Source organism: Notolepis coatsorum (genome assembly GCF_963971535.1).
Source record: "Notolepis coatsorum genome assembly, chromosome: 6".
Classification (NCBI taxonomy): domain Eukaryota; kingdom Metazoa; phylum Chordata; class Actinopteri; order Aulopiformes; family Paralepididae; genus Notolepis; species Notolepis coatsorum.
Window position 1 is genome coordinate 152,184,200 of NC_140170.1, and position 15,634 is coordinate 152,199,833.

The following is a 15,634-nucleotide window of genomic DNA, read 5'->3' on the forward strand; positions in this document are numbered from 1 at the left end:
AAAAATAAATACATTAATAAATAAAATAAAACAAAAAATATAAAAGAAAATTTTAAGAAAATAAAAAAAACAGGTAAACCAGAATATACTACATCTGTGGATCAAACCATTTAAAAAAGAAAATGACAATAAAATGGGGAGTAAGATGAAAATAAGTAATACGTTGCCTTTATAGTCCTATTCGCTCTATACAAGCCCATTTTCTATCGAACTATTCACCTTGCAACCTGATCAGATGAGTCATCCTCTCCATGTCCTGAATTTCTTTAACTTTGTTTAGCCATTGGTTATGTGTTGGGGGACTGGGTTTTAACCAATTAATTGTGATCATTTTCTTGGCAGCAGTTAACAGTATTTGAAGAAGATACACACTTTTCCTTCCCTCAATGCCCTCTGGTATGACTCAGAGGATGGCAGTTTTGAAATCTTGTGGGATGTCCATGTCGAATACTTTTTTTTACATCCCTGAATACATCATCCCAGAAGTGACATAGTTTTGGGCATGTCCAGAAAATGTGTGTATGGTTACCTATTTGTTCACCACATCCCCGCCAGCATTCGCTTGTGGGAGTCGTACCTGCTTTAGCAGTCAATAAGGGGGTCTTGAAAAACCTACTAATGACCTTCCATTTATATTCTCTCCAGGAATTAGAATTAGTCACCTTATGTGCTTCAGTACAAACATTGAACCACTCCTCTTGTGAGATCTCCTGTTGGAGCTCAGCCTCCCACTTCAACTTAATGTATAGCGAGTCGTTGGGGTTCATTGATATTAGGTTTTGATATCATTTAGAAAGAATCTTTTGTATTGAAGCATCAATTTGGATATTAGCTATAAAGCGTTCTATAGCAGAAGGGTGTCGAATTTTGTCCCAATCTTCCTGGTTTTCTAAAAAAATTCTTAATTGGAGACATCTGAAAAAGTCAGTACTAGGAAGGCTAAACTCCACTCTGAGTTGTTCGAAAGATTTAAGCTGGCCGGAGTGAATAAGTTGGTGAACAAATTTCAGACCCTTTGTCCTCCATCCACTGAATCCTGCATCCAAAGTTGATGGTGTAAAGTCCCCAATGAAACCAATTGAGGTCAGGCCCAATGTTGAAGGCAACCTGAACTCTTTCTGGACCTCTCTCCATATTTTTATAGTAAATCTGGACCACACACCTATTGAGTCCTCCCTTATCTTATGTCCAGAGAATAATAAGGTAGTAAGTTGTCTCTGTGTAGATAAGTCTTTTTCCATTTTAACCATCTTGATGACAAATCATCTGTAATCCAGGTGTGCAAGGGTCTAAGTTGAGCAGCCCAAAAATTATATTTGAGGTTAGGGAGGGCCAAACCGCCAGCAGTTTTGGCCAGCTGTAATGTTTTGAAACGCACTCTAGGTAATTTCCCCTGCCATATTAAACGTGAGAGTAATCGATTTAGTAAGTTAAAAGTGGGGTTATCAATTGGGATGGGCAGCATTTGAAACGGATACAGTAGTCTAGGGAGTATGTTCATTCTGATAATTTCCACTCTCCCTATCAAGGAAAGAGGCAGAACAGTCCATCTATCCACGTCCTCTCTGATCTTATTGATAAGCCTTGTGTAGTTGGCTTTATACAATTGGTCAAATGTGGGTGTTATAGTAATGCCTAAATATTTAATACCAGTGCTTGGCCATTTAAAAGGGAAGAGGGATCTGGCCTGTTGAGAAATATTCCCCCCAATAGCCAGTGCCTCTGTTTTGTCTATGTTAATTTTATATCCAGAGTAATAACCAAATGTTTTTCAGCAGTGTATGTGTGTGTGTGTATGCAGTATCAGCTGCTGCATCGTTAATGAACTATAGATTTATATGGAGTTCGTTAATCTATTCTAGTCGGTTATCTGTGAGCCAGACGGCTTAGACTGTACTGTACATATGAGCAGTAATGCTCAGATTGCTCATTGAGTCATGACTATAAATGCAAAGCGTAATTGTCGTATTTATTATCATTATAATTATTTAATTCCGATGATAGAAACAGTCCATATGTAGAATCGACTTGAAGAAGCTCTTGGTACCCAAACTCCTGTATCCAATAATAATAATAATAAATATATCTGATAGAGGGGATAGGCGGGTAGACGGGACCCGTACTGTATTGTACCCATTCTGCAATCGGTTAATAAAGTTTTCAATCAATCAATCAAACGTCTTATAACTTCCTCTTGTGGCTGGTGACAACCAGGTGACAACTTTTCTGAGCCAATAGGCGCTTTGCGCAGAGATAGCAAGTTGTTTCCCATCATGCATTTGCGTCGCCTAGTCAGATTTCCAGAGCAAGTCGGACAACATTCTAACCATCATGCAACGCGCTTGGCAAGGCCGTAGTAAAACCTGCGCAGATCTGCGTCCGCCTCGCCAATCTCGAACACGCCTATGGTAACGGAACCCCGTCCCGGGACCCCAGTGCGCATGACACAGAATAGGCAATCTACTACATCTACAAGCAGCACTTCAAACATACAGACGTCCACACACAGCACTTCAAACATACAGACGTCTACAAGCAGCACTTCATACATACAGACGTCCACACACAGCACTTCAAACATACAGACGTCCACACACAGCACTTCAAACATACAGACGTCCACAAACAGCTCTTCAAAATAACGTTCCACTCCTTCCCACGTTTGTGTCCTCAAGCCTCTTCTCCTCACATCACATTGACATTACATTTACATTTAGTCATTTAGCTCAGTGTTTCCCAACCGGGGGTACGCGTACCCCTCGTGGTACGCGGGTGGTCCCCAGGGGGTACATGAAAAGATAAAAAAAAATTATAATAATATATATATATTTTTATGTAAATGAAAAAACTGTACCCAAATAAAGAATAATGCATGCCAAAATTGAAATTAAGTAATAATTTGCTGGCTATAATATTATTATTGACTATACTTCTATTGCGCTGCATTCAGCTTCCCGCCGGACTGACAGGTGTTACACTGAGCATCATCATTGTAGTGGCGCGCTGGTTTTCTTGCTAGCTAGCAAAATATCAAACCTCTTTCAAAATGTCTGTTCATTTTTTTTTTTATCAATTTTTTTTTATTATTATTCACATGAAACAAGACAACACATTAAACATAATCACAATACATAGAACTTCACAAGAAAATAACAAAAACAATAATAATACAGAATAACAATTTATACAGACAAAGAGAAAAGAAAACAGAGTTCAACCTTCTAAATTTTAAATCCAAGGGGTACTATCTAATAAATGGTCTTTCCCAGTGTTCAGCCCCGATTCCCGGCTGTGTGACCCTATATTAATAAAACGTACATCTTCAATTCACCACAAGGACCACTTTTTGAGAACACGACCCGAAAACAGAGCAATGAACCTTCATGACAAAACAAAAACCTGTAGAGGTGTTCCATAGACTCACAGAGACCGTGTAAAAGTGACCAAACAGTGAAGAAATAGTTAAATGGCTGCCCCCCCATAAAATCCCCAGCTAAACTCAAGAGGACAAGACAAAAGACAAGACAGACAAAACATTTCCTCCTCCCCCTCCCAAGAGACCCCCGGACTCACCCGAACACGCACCTCAACCCCGCTCAGCCGCACACGGCGGTCCTGACCTTTTCGGCTGCTGCAAACCACAGGTCAATACCTGCCTGTCCCACCCCAATCACCCACGCCGTGGATATCTCAAGATAAATCACATCCAATAGTGTTAGGGACCAGTTAATCACTGTAAGCTTCTCAGGCTCCTTCCATCTCATTGCTATTAGCTTCTTCGCTGCTGTGACACCCGCTAGGACAACCCTTTTTAGTTGAACGGACGCAGGTAGTGTCGTTATATCGTTCAAGAGTAGCGTAACAGCTGTGAATGGGATAGTTAAGCCACACAGATCTGAAAGTTTGTCCGTTATTGACCTCCAGAAGCGGGCCACTGGTGGGCAATCCCAATACATATGCATATAAGTGCCAGTGGCCTTTTGAGAGCACAAAGTGCACCGAGAGTCGGTTATCAGTCCCATAGCAAATAGCTTCCTAGGCGTAAGATAGGTCCTATGAATATAATTAAAATTAATTTGCTGGTGATTGGGGTTGCGGGAAGATAATGCCACATTTGCCCAAACATCATCCCAGTCAAACTCGGGGTCCAACTCCGGGATATCCACCCGCCAGATTGTATCCAATGATACATTTTTATATGTGGATTGAATTAAGAGCGTATAAAAGTCTGAGACAAACCCTCTGGAGGTCGTCCTGTCCACTATGAGCCTGAGGAAGGGGTGTGGGTGCAAAGCTTGAGCCCACGGCACGCCATGCGCCCTCAGCGCTGACCTTAGTTGAAGGTAAAGAAAAAAGGACTCGCCGGGAAGATCATACAATTCTCTTAAGTCCTGAAACGCACGGAGGCCGTTCTTATCATAAATATCCTCCAGAGTATGAACTCCCCTCCTCTGCCATTGAGGAATATTAACCGGCTTGTGCCCAACAAGTAATTGCTGGTTATTAAAAATTGGAGAGTCCAGGTGCCATGGGCATTTAACCCCACACGACCTCTGTACATTACGCCACGTTTGGATCACGTGAGTTATGATCGGTCCATACCTCAGCCGGCATTTCGAAAATAGAGACAGTGGAGTACACCACATCCTGCAATCTTAGCGGTGAGACCGCCGCCGCTTCTAAGGAGCGCCAAGATACAGCATCTACAGGGTCTAGCCAGCACATCAGAGGTCTCAGTGAGAAGGACCAGAAATAAAGCTTAAAATCAGGGATTGCGAGGCCCCCATCTTGTTTCCTACGTTGAGTAGTAGCTCTTTTGATTCTCTGGCGTTTGTTATTCCAGATAAATTTAGATACCATCGATTGTACCTTGCGCCAGTGGTCTATTGGAGGGGGCAGGGGGAGCATTGAGCTAACAAAATCTATCCTAGGCAGAACGTTCATTTTGATTATGGAAGCTCGGGCTTGTAGGGAGTTAGGAAGGGACGACCATCTGTCTAGATCCTGGCGTATTTTATCATAAGTACCCGTGAAGTTGTACTTAGTAGTTTGACTCAGCGTGGGGAATATCTCTATACCTAAGTATTTAAAATGTTCCACTATGGGGATATCAGCTGGTAGTCGCACCGCCTTGGCCAGCTCATTAAGAGGTAGGCAGGCTGATTTGTTCCAGTTAATCTTAAAGCCTGACAATTTACCAAAGTCGTCGATTATTTCCAATAATTTTGTGGCGGACCGGGAAGGGTCATCCATAAAAATCAGTAGGTCATCCACATAGAGAGCAATTTTGTGTGGTGTATTATTGATCATTATGGGGACGATGTCCTCTGATTGCCTAATAAATTGGGCCAATGGTTCGAGGGAAAGCGTGAATAGTCCCGGGCTCAGAGGACAACCCTGTCTAGAAGATCTGGAGACTGGGAAAAGTGTGGAACAGTTTTTGCCTGTCAGTATCATTGCCGACAGCGAGGCCTACAGGACTTTAATCATATGAATAAAATTCTTTCCCAGACCCATGACCTCAAGTACCTTCCACAGGTATGACCATTCTAGTCTGTCAAACGCCTTCATGGCATCCAAAGACAGAACAGTGGACGGAGCTGTATTGTCTTTACTGTTATCGACTACATGCAACAGCCTCCTAAGATTATCTGCAGCCAGGCGCCCCGGGATAAAACCAGTTTGATCGCAGTGTACCAATACAGTCATAAATCTCTGCAGGCGGCGGGCCAGCACCTTGGCAAACACTTTTAAATCGGCCCCGAGAAGACTCAAGGGCCTATAGCTACCACAATCATTGGGATCTTTGTCCTTCTTGAGAAGTAAAGAAATCAGCGCCATGTTGACATCTCTTGAGAACTCCCCCTGTTCGATAGCGTAATTGATCATATCGAGCATCAATGGGCCCAGTTGGTCCCAGAAAGCTAAATACACCTCGGGTGGAATACCATCCCAGCCTGGTGCCTTACCCCTCTGCATTTCAGCGATCGTCTCCCTTAGTTCTATAAGGGTGATCGGTTTCCCCAGTTCCTTAGCCTCTTCCTCAGAAATGTGGGGTATCTCAAGCCCGCCAATGAACGATTCAAATTTAGAGTCGTCGAGATTAACCTCTGAGCTATATAACTGTGAGTAAAACTCTTTAAAAGTGTCGTTGATCTTTTTCGAATCAGTAGTTTTGATTGATTGATTGATTGAAAAGTGTATTAACAGATTGCAGAATGGGTACAGTACAGTACAGCTCAATACATACAATTGTTAAGAGGATGCAGACCTGAGAAAGACTTTCGTCTTGTTTCCATCAGGGTCCCCCATTTTCAATTCATCATATGACACACACGACATACAGATAGACAGTACTGCTACATCTATACATTTATGACATACCAGATTTTCAAATACAGTACTGTTTGTGATACTAAAAAAATCCAGAAAAAGAGTGTATATACATTTGACATAGAAACTGTGCATTGGGGGAGGTTGGGTAGGTGGGGTGGGGCTGTACATTGGAGGTGGGGGGGGGGGGGCACTGTACATTGGAATACTGACATACATTTGACATAGAAACTGTACATTGGAGGAGGTTGGGTAGGTGGGCTGGGGTTGGGTGGGGCTGTACATTGGAATACTGACAAAGCCATGCTTGGTCTTTATTGTAGAACTGGGTTAGGACATTTGTAGGGGCCAGTTTTGAATTGCAGTCTCCCGTAGGTGTTCTTTGAGAGTGTTTTTGAAGGTGGGTAGTGATTCACATTCCTTTACAGCTTTGGGTAGGGCGTTCCACATTGTTGTGGCATAATTGCTAAACGTGTTTAGTCCCTTGTTTGAGCCGAATCTGGGTTTTACATGATTTGTGGAGCTCCCTCTGGTGTTGTGATCGTGGTATTCACTGACCTTTGGGAAGTATTTTGACATGTACATGGGTACCTTGGTCGTGTAGTGTATCTTGTAGACCAGGCCCATTGCAAGTTGCTGTACTCTGTCGTCTACTCTAAGCCATCCTAGGTTGGCAAAGTGTGCAGCGGTGAGGTGGGTTCTAGGAGTCAGGTCAAGCAGTAGTCTGACTAGTTTGTTTTGAGATGTTTGTAATTTGGTTTTTAGTGCCTTTGAGGTGCTTTGGTACCATGAGGTGCAAGCATAGTCGTAGTACCCTTGAATGAGTGCTCCTGCCAGAGTCTTCAGGGTATTCTTGTTTACCAGGGAGGAGATCCGGTACAAGAATCGAGTTCGTTGATTGACTTTTTTTATTACATTGGATGCCATTTTGTCACAGGAAAGATTAGCCTCTAGGATGGAACCCAGGTAGGTAATTTCATCTTTCCTTGTGACAATATTGTCACCCACTGTAACTGAGAAGCCGTCGGTTTTGCTGAGTTTGTTATTTGAACCGAAGAGAATGGACTCTGTTTTGCCCATGTGTAATGATAGTTTGTTGTCGGCGAGCCATATGCAGATTTTGCCTAGTTCCGAGCTGAGGGTTTTTTCAACCTGTAACTTGTTCTTGTCAGAGACCAGCAGGGCTGAGTCGTCCGCAAACAGGAACAAGTTGCAGTCACAAGCTGACGACATTCATTTGCATAAATTAGGAACAGTAGTGGTCCTAGTATGCTTCCTTGTGGAACACCACAGTTCACTGTGAGGGGGGGGGGGATAGGGTACCGTTTACCTCCACCATCTGTTCTCTCCCCTCCAGGTAGGATTGTATCCAGCTCACTGATAAACTATCAAAACCAATTGTCAGTGATTGTACCCTGTCGCGTCTTGATCGAGGGGATATCCGAGAAATGATCATTCAAGCGTATTTTCATTGCCAATAGATGGCTAGGCCTGGAGCCGTGAAAGTAGTAATTTTGCCTTGTCCTACAGTATGTATCAAGAACTCAGACTGTTGTTTAAGTATGGAGTTTATTTCCTTCTTGACTATCTTACGTTGTGTGTTTAGTCGTTCACTATAGTTAGTTTGCAAAGATGCGTATAGATCCGCATATAATGTTTCCAGTCCTTCTAGTTTTTTTGATCGGGATTTACGTAAGTTGGAGGAGAAAAGTGTGACATGACCCCTGATAAATCCTTTCAATGCGTTCCATAGGACCCTGGGGTCATCGACCGTGCCAACATTGATCTGCAAGAATTCAGCTAGTTTACTCCCGAACTCAGAGCAGAAATCATCGTTCTTTAATAAGGTTGAGTTAAAACGCCACCTGGGAGCTCTCGTGGAGAGCCTGCCAAAGGTTGCCACAAGGAAAATCCCCTTGTGGTCCGAGAGAGCCAGGGGAACCAATGAGACGTCGAAACTATCAAACAAATTAGGGGATGCGAATGCATAGTCTATTCGAGAGAAGGTTTTGTGTCTGGCAGACAGGTGAGAGTAATCCTTGAGGGTGGGATTGGATAAGCGCCATAGGTCTGCGAGCCCAGTGTCCTGGGCCCACATCCTGAGGGCCTTAGAGGACCGTTTTTGGTCGCTTGTTTCAGAGGACCCGGACCTATCCATCTCCGCATCCCAGCATGCATTAAAAATCGCCACCCACAATGAGAGCGTATCCAGTAAGTTCCAACATATTCTTCGTGATTGTATTATAGAACGCTGAATCATGTGTTAGGGGCATACAATGCTATTATTGCCATCTTCCTATGAGAGAACTCAACTTTTGCTATAGTAATCCTTCCCTCCGTGTCCGACCACACATCCAGGACTTTGATATCAAGGTTACGTCTTGTAACTATGACGACTCCTTTCGTCTTATCATCGGCTGAGGATGAGGAGATAACGTGATATTGTCGATTTGCTAGCCTTGACACATCACCCACCAATAAATGCGTCTCACTAAGGAGAGCAATGTCAATATTTCTTCTCTTCAATAACCAAAGGACACTGGCACGCTTGTGTGGGCCGTTAAGACCTCCTGCGTTCCAAATTAAAATATTCAATTTAGCCATGGTCGAGTTTGTCTAAATGCGTAGAGAACATACCAGTGCAGCCAGGCTGAGTACAGAGGCACTGATCCAGGCGGGCCCAGGCGGTCAATCCCAGGAGTTCAGAGGAGGAACAATTACACACATATAAGACAACAGTACATAAAACACATAAAAATACCACCCCAGTTACAACCCCCCCTCCTTCTACTCTAAACCCCAACCCACCCGTCCTATTATAAGCCCTCCTATACCCACTCTCCAATCCCCTCCCTATGCCCCATCCACTAAGGATGGTCATCTTCCTATCATTTCCCACTGGAGTCATGGATCCAATAAGACGCTCCCCACTCCGACCCCCCTCTAGATAAACCCCTGATTAAACCCCCACTAGTCCAATAAACACAAATAATAATAAAAATAAAATTCAATAAAGATATCGGACGAAAACCACCGTGAGCCTTGGCCCTAACATGAGATAACTATAATAGAAAAAATAGCCATTATTATATAATAACACAACATCAACCCTGCAACCATCTACTTCCAAGTCTGCGCATCAATGTCCCAATGTTATAGCACAAATGGATAAAGGAAAATTCAAAACAAAATTAAATTAAAGCATACCAGCAGATAGTCTAAGGCAGTGGTTCCCAAAGTCGGGGTCGCGACCCAAAGGTGGGCCGCGAGCAGCCACGGATGGGCCGCGAGATGATTTAAAAAAAAAAAAAAAATAATAATTGTCAGGCCACTGAACTTAGAAGCAGGCCAGGACAGTGTTTCTAGTTGTATTCTACAATTCTATTCTATTGTATTCTAAAATGTGACTATATGGTTTTATATTAACTTAATAAATAAACAAAAACGAAAAATCTACTTATTTCAACGAACATTTCAAACTAAATAACAGATTATGCACATAAAACGCTGAAAACAACCAAAGCAACAATAGTATTGAGGCTATTATTATTATCATTATTATTTTGCAACAAGTTAGCCCTCTCATAAATAGCACATATAAATGAATAACTAACTTGAACTAACGTAATAGGATTGAAGTGATATTTGGCTTAAAAAATCGGTCGCCTGACAAAAAAAAAAAAAAAGCCAGACGACGCCTACGGCTTTTTTTTTTTTTTTTTTTTTAAATACGGCTCTCTGACGCCTTATTTTCTGGGCCCCGGCCTGAAAAGTTTGGGAACCCCTGGTCTAAGGCAGGATCGGATCACAGGTAAATTGTGCAAACAGATGTCATTTAAACAACGACAATAATAAGAAAGGGAAAAAAGTGGGGTTATGGTCAAAGTGCACACCTGTAAGTGCCCCTCTGATCAGGCACAACGCCTGGAATGACATAACCTTTGTAAGAATAGAATTAAACACATTCATTAACCCGGGGATGGTAATAAGCAATACCTGACACAACCTGTTATCATATATTGTTTATATATATATTCAACCGATCTTCTCCTACCGAAGCCCAAAGCTCAAAACAGCCTGGATATAAAAATAAAAGCATACAAGAAGTTAGTTAAGGACCCGATCACCGTTGAATTGTGCGAACCGATGACACTTAAACAGCAACAACAACCAAAGTGCGTAAATATTAACGGGTCTCGAATGTCTCAGCGCAGACGTTAGACGCAGCCCGCTAGCTAGCCCGAGGCTAGCGCGTAAGCTAGTGATGAATCCGGATAGCACGTTAGAGTCTGTTATGTACATTGTTCAGCTAGCTCGTTAGCTTCCAAAGAGGCGATACACAAGTACGACCATGAGGTCAGCATTAGCAAGTAACAGAAGTCATTGGGAAGCCCCGCTAGTTGGATGGGCAGTGGACAGTTAGCATGTCTAGGCATGACAGCATGAATAGTCGGCCCTATCAATGTATTCAGGCCCACATCGCCAAGTCACTCACCCGTCATAGATATCAAGCTACAGTCTCGGCTATCCCCTCGAGATATTCCTTCGCTTTAGCCAACGACCAAAATGAACGCCGACCATCGACCTTATCCAACACAGATAATTTCGCGTGAGCGAATAGCGTGGGCCTCAGGCCTAGTTTCCATAGCTTGGACAGGACCACTTTGTATTCGCCTCTTTGTGCTTGAACCTCCGGTGTAAAGTCTTCGAAAATGGCCACTTTGTGATCGCCAAGCCTTAGATTACCCCTTCTGGCACGAGCCGACCGCATGATGAGTTCTCTCTGCTGTAGCCTGTTCAGCTTGACAATGATGGGCCTCGGTTCCTTGTTCACTCCAGGAGTGGTCCTGCCCGCTCTGTAGGCCGATTCACATACGGGAGGGGAGGGGAGGACGTCATTCCCCAGTATTTCTTGCAGCAATTCCGGCATGGTCTCAGAGAGACGACCTTCCCCGCTGCCCTCCGGTACTCCAACAATCCTGATGTTGTAGCGTCTCTCCCGGGACTGTATTTCCACAATTACCGACTGTAGTTTGGCAACTTCGGCCTGCATAGCCAGCAGGGAGAGCTCCAGATCCGCCATCTTCTCGCCCTGTAATGAGGCCTCCGTCGTTAGCGCAGCTAGTTCGATAGCATTAGCCGAGGAGACAGCGTGCAGCGACTCCATCTTGTCTATCAACGGGACGACCGCCAACCTTATTTCCTCTGATATCTCTCGATGAAGGTTATCACAAAAATCCGCCAGCACTTTTCTTTGTGTTTCAGCGAAGCGTGTCTCAGATTCTGCATGGAGCTTGGTCATGACCGAGAGCACAGCTTCGCTTATCTCCCCGACACCGGGCGATGGTGCGGCCAGGCCCGGTGGTAGTTTGCTGGCTGGAGCGCTCATGGATCTGGTTTCCACCACCGACATCGCAGAAAGCCGAAAAAAGTTGACGACAGTAGTTGGAACTCGACGACTTAACAAGCAGACAAAAAACAAATAAAAATTAAAAATAAAGACTAATGGGGACAAACGTATATTCAGCACGGTAGAAGGGAGCTCACGTGAAACACGTCTACTCCATAATCGCCTAGCTCCGCCCCCTCAAATGTCTGTTAACATTATGGATCAATGGCTGAGTTGAGCTGGTGAAGGTGAAGAATAGTCAGTTTGGTGAACATTATGTGCTCTCTGGATTTACGGTCACAACTACAGAGCGACCGCAGCCAATGTGACCATGTGTCTTTATCCAGGTCATCAACTCACTCTCACACACACACACACACAGCCGGTCTGCCACAATATATAGACTATTAATTATATATCCTGGGGATCACCACGATTGATTGCGTAGTAGGGGGTACTTTAGGTTGGCTTGAAATGCTTTGGGGGTACAGTACTCAAAAAAGGTTGGGAACCACTGATTTAGCTGAACGCTTTTATCCAACGCGACTTACAAGTTCTGTACAACAAGTCAGCAGGAAGGGTACAACTCTCGCAGCTAAGGGTAAGTAACATTGTTCGTCAAACGGTGTCAAACTTGAGTGCTACAGGCTTGAGTGTATTAGCACAATAGGCAATATTATAGGCAAGATAGATTCCTTAGTAGCAGAGTGCATACCTGTGATTTTTTTTTAATTTATTTTATCTCTTCCTCGTTTCTCTGTGATGCATTACCAAGGAATGAGACATGAGAAATGAGACACAAGAACAACTCAATGAACCTTTGGAATGGACCCTCTCTCTCTCTCTTGCTCTCTTTTTCCTTGATTGTTTTTTTCTTTTAAAGAAGAAGAAAACAAGGAAGTGGGCGTCACATGACTGGAACGGGGCCTGTTATTATTGTGGCAGAGGGAGGGGTGGGGTCCATCTCTGAGCCACTGTAAAATGGCTGCCTGTGATTGTGTGGAAGTTGAGAGGAACTGGGAGGAATTTTAAAGGCCAGTACAGTGTACCAGCCAACACATTCCAGCAGTGGCGGCTGCTGACCAAATTTCTTGGTGAAACACAAATTATTATATTATATTATATTATATATTAAATTATATTTTTAAAACATCCCCAAGGCTGCAACACCCCCATTCCTCCCAGGTGTCAGGCTCCTCATTCGCTTCCATTAATTTTGGGGACCATGTTTAATCATACTTCTGAAGTATAAACAAACTATACTGCTGTGACGATTTCAATAAAACAGACCATTCTGAGTCAATGGTACCAGTGGCGTCGCGTGGGTAAAATAACAGAGGATGCCAAAAAAAATATTGATAATTTTTTTTTTATTAACACTCGCCATGGTTAAATTCATAATTTACCATCCCTAGCCAGCTCTATTTGTCTATGGAGAAGTTCCCCTTCTTTGCAGGGCTATAACTTTTTAAATTCTATTGCTAAATTGACATTATTATGGCCCATTCAATGTCCTATATGTATTGTTCAGGGTGTATCAATGTTATACTTTTTCATTCACATATTCATACTAAAATACGGTCTAAAGTATAAGTATGTTTTTATCGTTTTCTGCAGCTTTCTCCAGAACTTGATTTATAGCCCCAAATGCACTATATTGATGATCAAATACAGCGATCGGTGCCAGATAAAAAATTTCAACTGGAGGTACTTCTAGAAGTTACTACGTATCATCTGATATTGACCGGATGGGCGGGGGGTCGTTTATAATTCCGTGGGCAACGTTATATCATTCGTCTAGTGTGGGTCATATGGTCATCAGAGCAGTTTATATGGAACACGTTAGAAAATAATGCTGGATCTTACCGTATGTTCCTCGCGCCGTTGGACGATCAGCTTGGAGTAGACAGTTTTCGATTATGGGATGTTGATATAGATGAACCATTTCCAGGTTGTATAATACTATATACGTCCAAATAACGTTATTGAGTTAGGGCGAGCGATTGATTATCCAGTGTGTTGAGATGGAGTCCGGCTACCGATCGCGAGTGCCCGGACGAAATATGGATGAGCACTTCCTGTTTGGTGCGCCCTGCCGATCGGCCACCAGATGGCGCTCTTGAACCGTTAGACAGTTGAGTGGAGCTCACCAGTACATCTCATGTCTCCGGAGGAGAAATATGATTTCGATCACAGATTTTTTAATTATTGATATCAAAGACGAGTTACGGCGTCTTCGGCAGAATGAGCATGGCTAGGAAAGACGTCCAAAGGCGTTTTCGGCGATTAAAGTGTTAATAACTTTTTTTAATACATTTTTTTCATATTTAAGCCAAATAATATATATAATATATTTCTCCCTCCCTCGCTCTCTCTCTCCCTCTCTTTCTGAATATTACACACACACAACACAAATATATATACACACACACACACACACAGTGGTTGCCTGCAGGAGGTCTGGTTTGATTATGAATCAGAGAGAGAGAGAGAGAGAGAGAGAGAGAGAGAGAGAGAGAGAGAGAGAGAGAGAGAGAGAGAGAGATCATTTAGGTTCTATGTTGAAATTAATGAATGGCCTGATGTCGCCGTCGGAGCGTTTCTCAGCGTCTTGCAAGATATTGCTGACATGGCAGAACATACATGTATACAGTAGCCTGTGGCTCGGCCCATCAAACACAAGCAGACCAGTACAGTATGACTCTGTGAGTCGGCGCCGCCCCATCAACACAATAACACAGTATGATATGACACGGCAGAATATACAGTATGGCTCCCCCCCACACACACACACACACACACACACACACACACACACACACACACACACACACACACACACACACACACACACACACACACACGCACACACACACACACACAGCGGCATCACTTATGAAAAGTTATTAGGTTATTAGGTACTCACCATTGTTGCAGCTGACGCGCCTTGGTCCAAATTAAGTAAAGTAAAGCAACTCGTCGACAAAGTTCTCCAAGTCCTGTGGGTATTCTCCTAAACTTTTCTGCAGCTGAGCGATTTCAGGTCTCCTCAATGAATTAATCCGAGAGAGGAATCCGAATTTCAATCAATCAAACAATGCTGTTTGTTTAGACATTAAGACTCACATAACGTTAGCTAGCTATCTCCGGGGTTCCCTCCAGCCTAAACGTATTGTTGTTTTGATTCGAACGTGGCCACGAGGTGTGTATATTTTCCCCAACGCAGTTTCACTGAGGCGATGACGTCGTCACGTTTAGCTTTTAATGTGATTTGATTGGTCAATCGGTGGAAACGTTGGATTTCAAGGGTTGACAGACAATGTGGAACGCCAATCAATCAAGTGCGCTCCGTCTCACAACCCGTCTTTTTTAAACTCAAATAGCCTATTTTGATTGGATAATTATATTCTTAAGCCAAACCTGTGCAACATTATTGCAGTAAGTGATTGACAGCTGGCCATTACTGCAGTCAGGTCAGGCTATGTCCACACGATCACGGGTATTAATGACACCGAAGTTTTGAAAAAAATATACCTCTGTCCACACAGGTGAATAACCGTGTATAACCGCATACTCACGGCGGCTGGAAAACCAGCAACCGATACATGTAGTACAATGCCAAAGCAGTAGGCGGCGATGTTGTTCAGACATGAAGGCCATTTCAACCAATCAGAAAAGGTTGAACGCTCACTAGACTTCCTGCTTAAAAACAACATAGCCACCATCTTTAAATACCTTGCGTTAGCCATTTAGCCAATGTAGCATATATATTTTTCAGCAAAGAAAGTGCAATAAAAGTGCAATAAACAAACAGATACATTCACTGTGTGTTCTGCCTCTCATTTGTTGATGAAACAAAACCAACAGCAACACAATTTACCCCCAAGAGCGGATAGTTTAGTCTCACAAAAA

At 43.2% G+C, this 15,634-nt stretch overlaps 1 protein-coding gene across 1 annotated transcript in view; it reads right to left on the reverse strand.

Annotated features, from left to right (window-relative positions):
- fgd5a (FYVE, RhoGEF and PH domain containing 5a) overlaps nucleotides 1-15,634 on the reverse strand; it is a 181,556-nt gene that overhangs the window by 101,094 nt on the left and 64,828 nt on the right. The window lies entirely within an intron of this gene.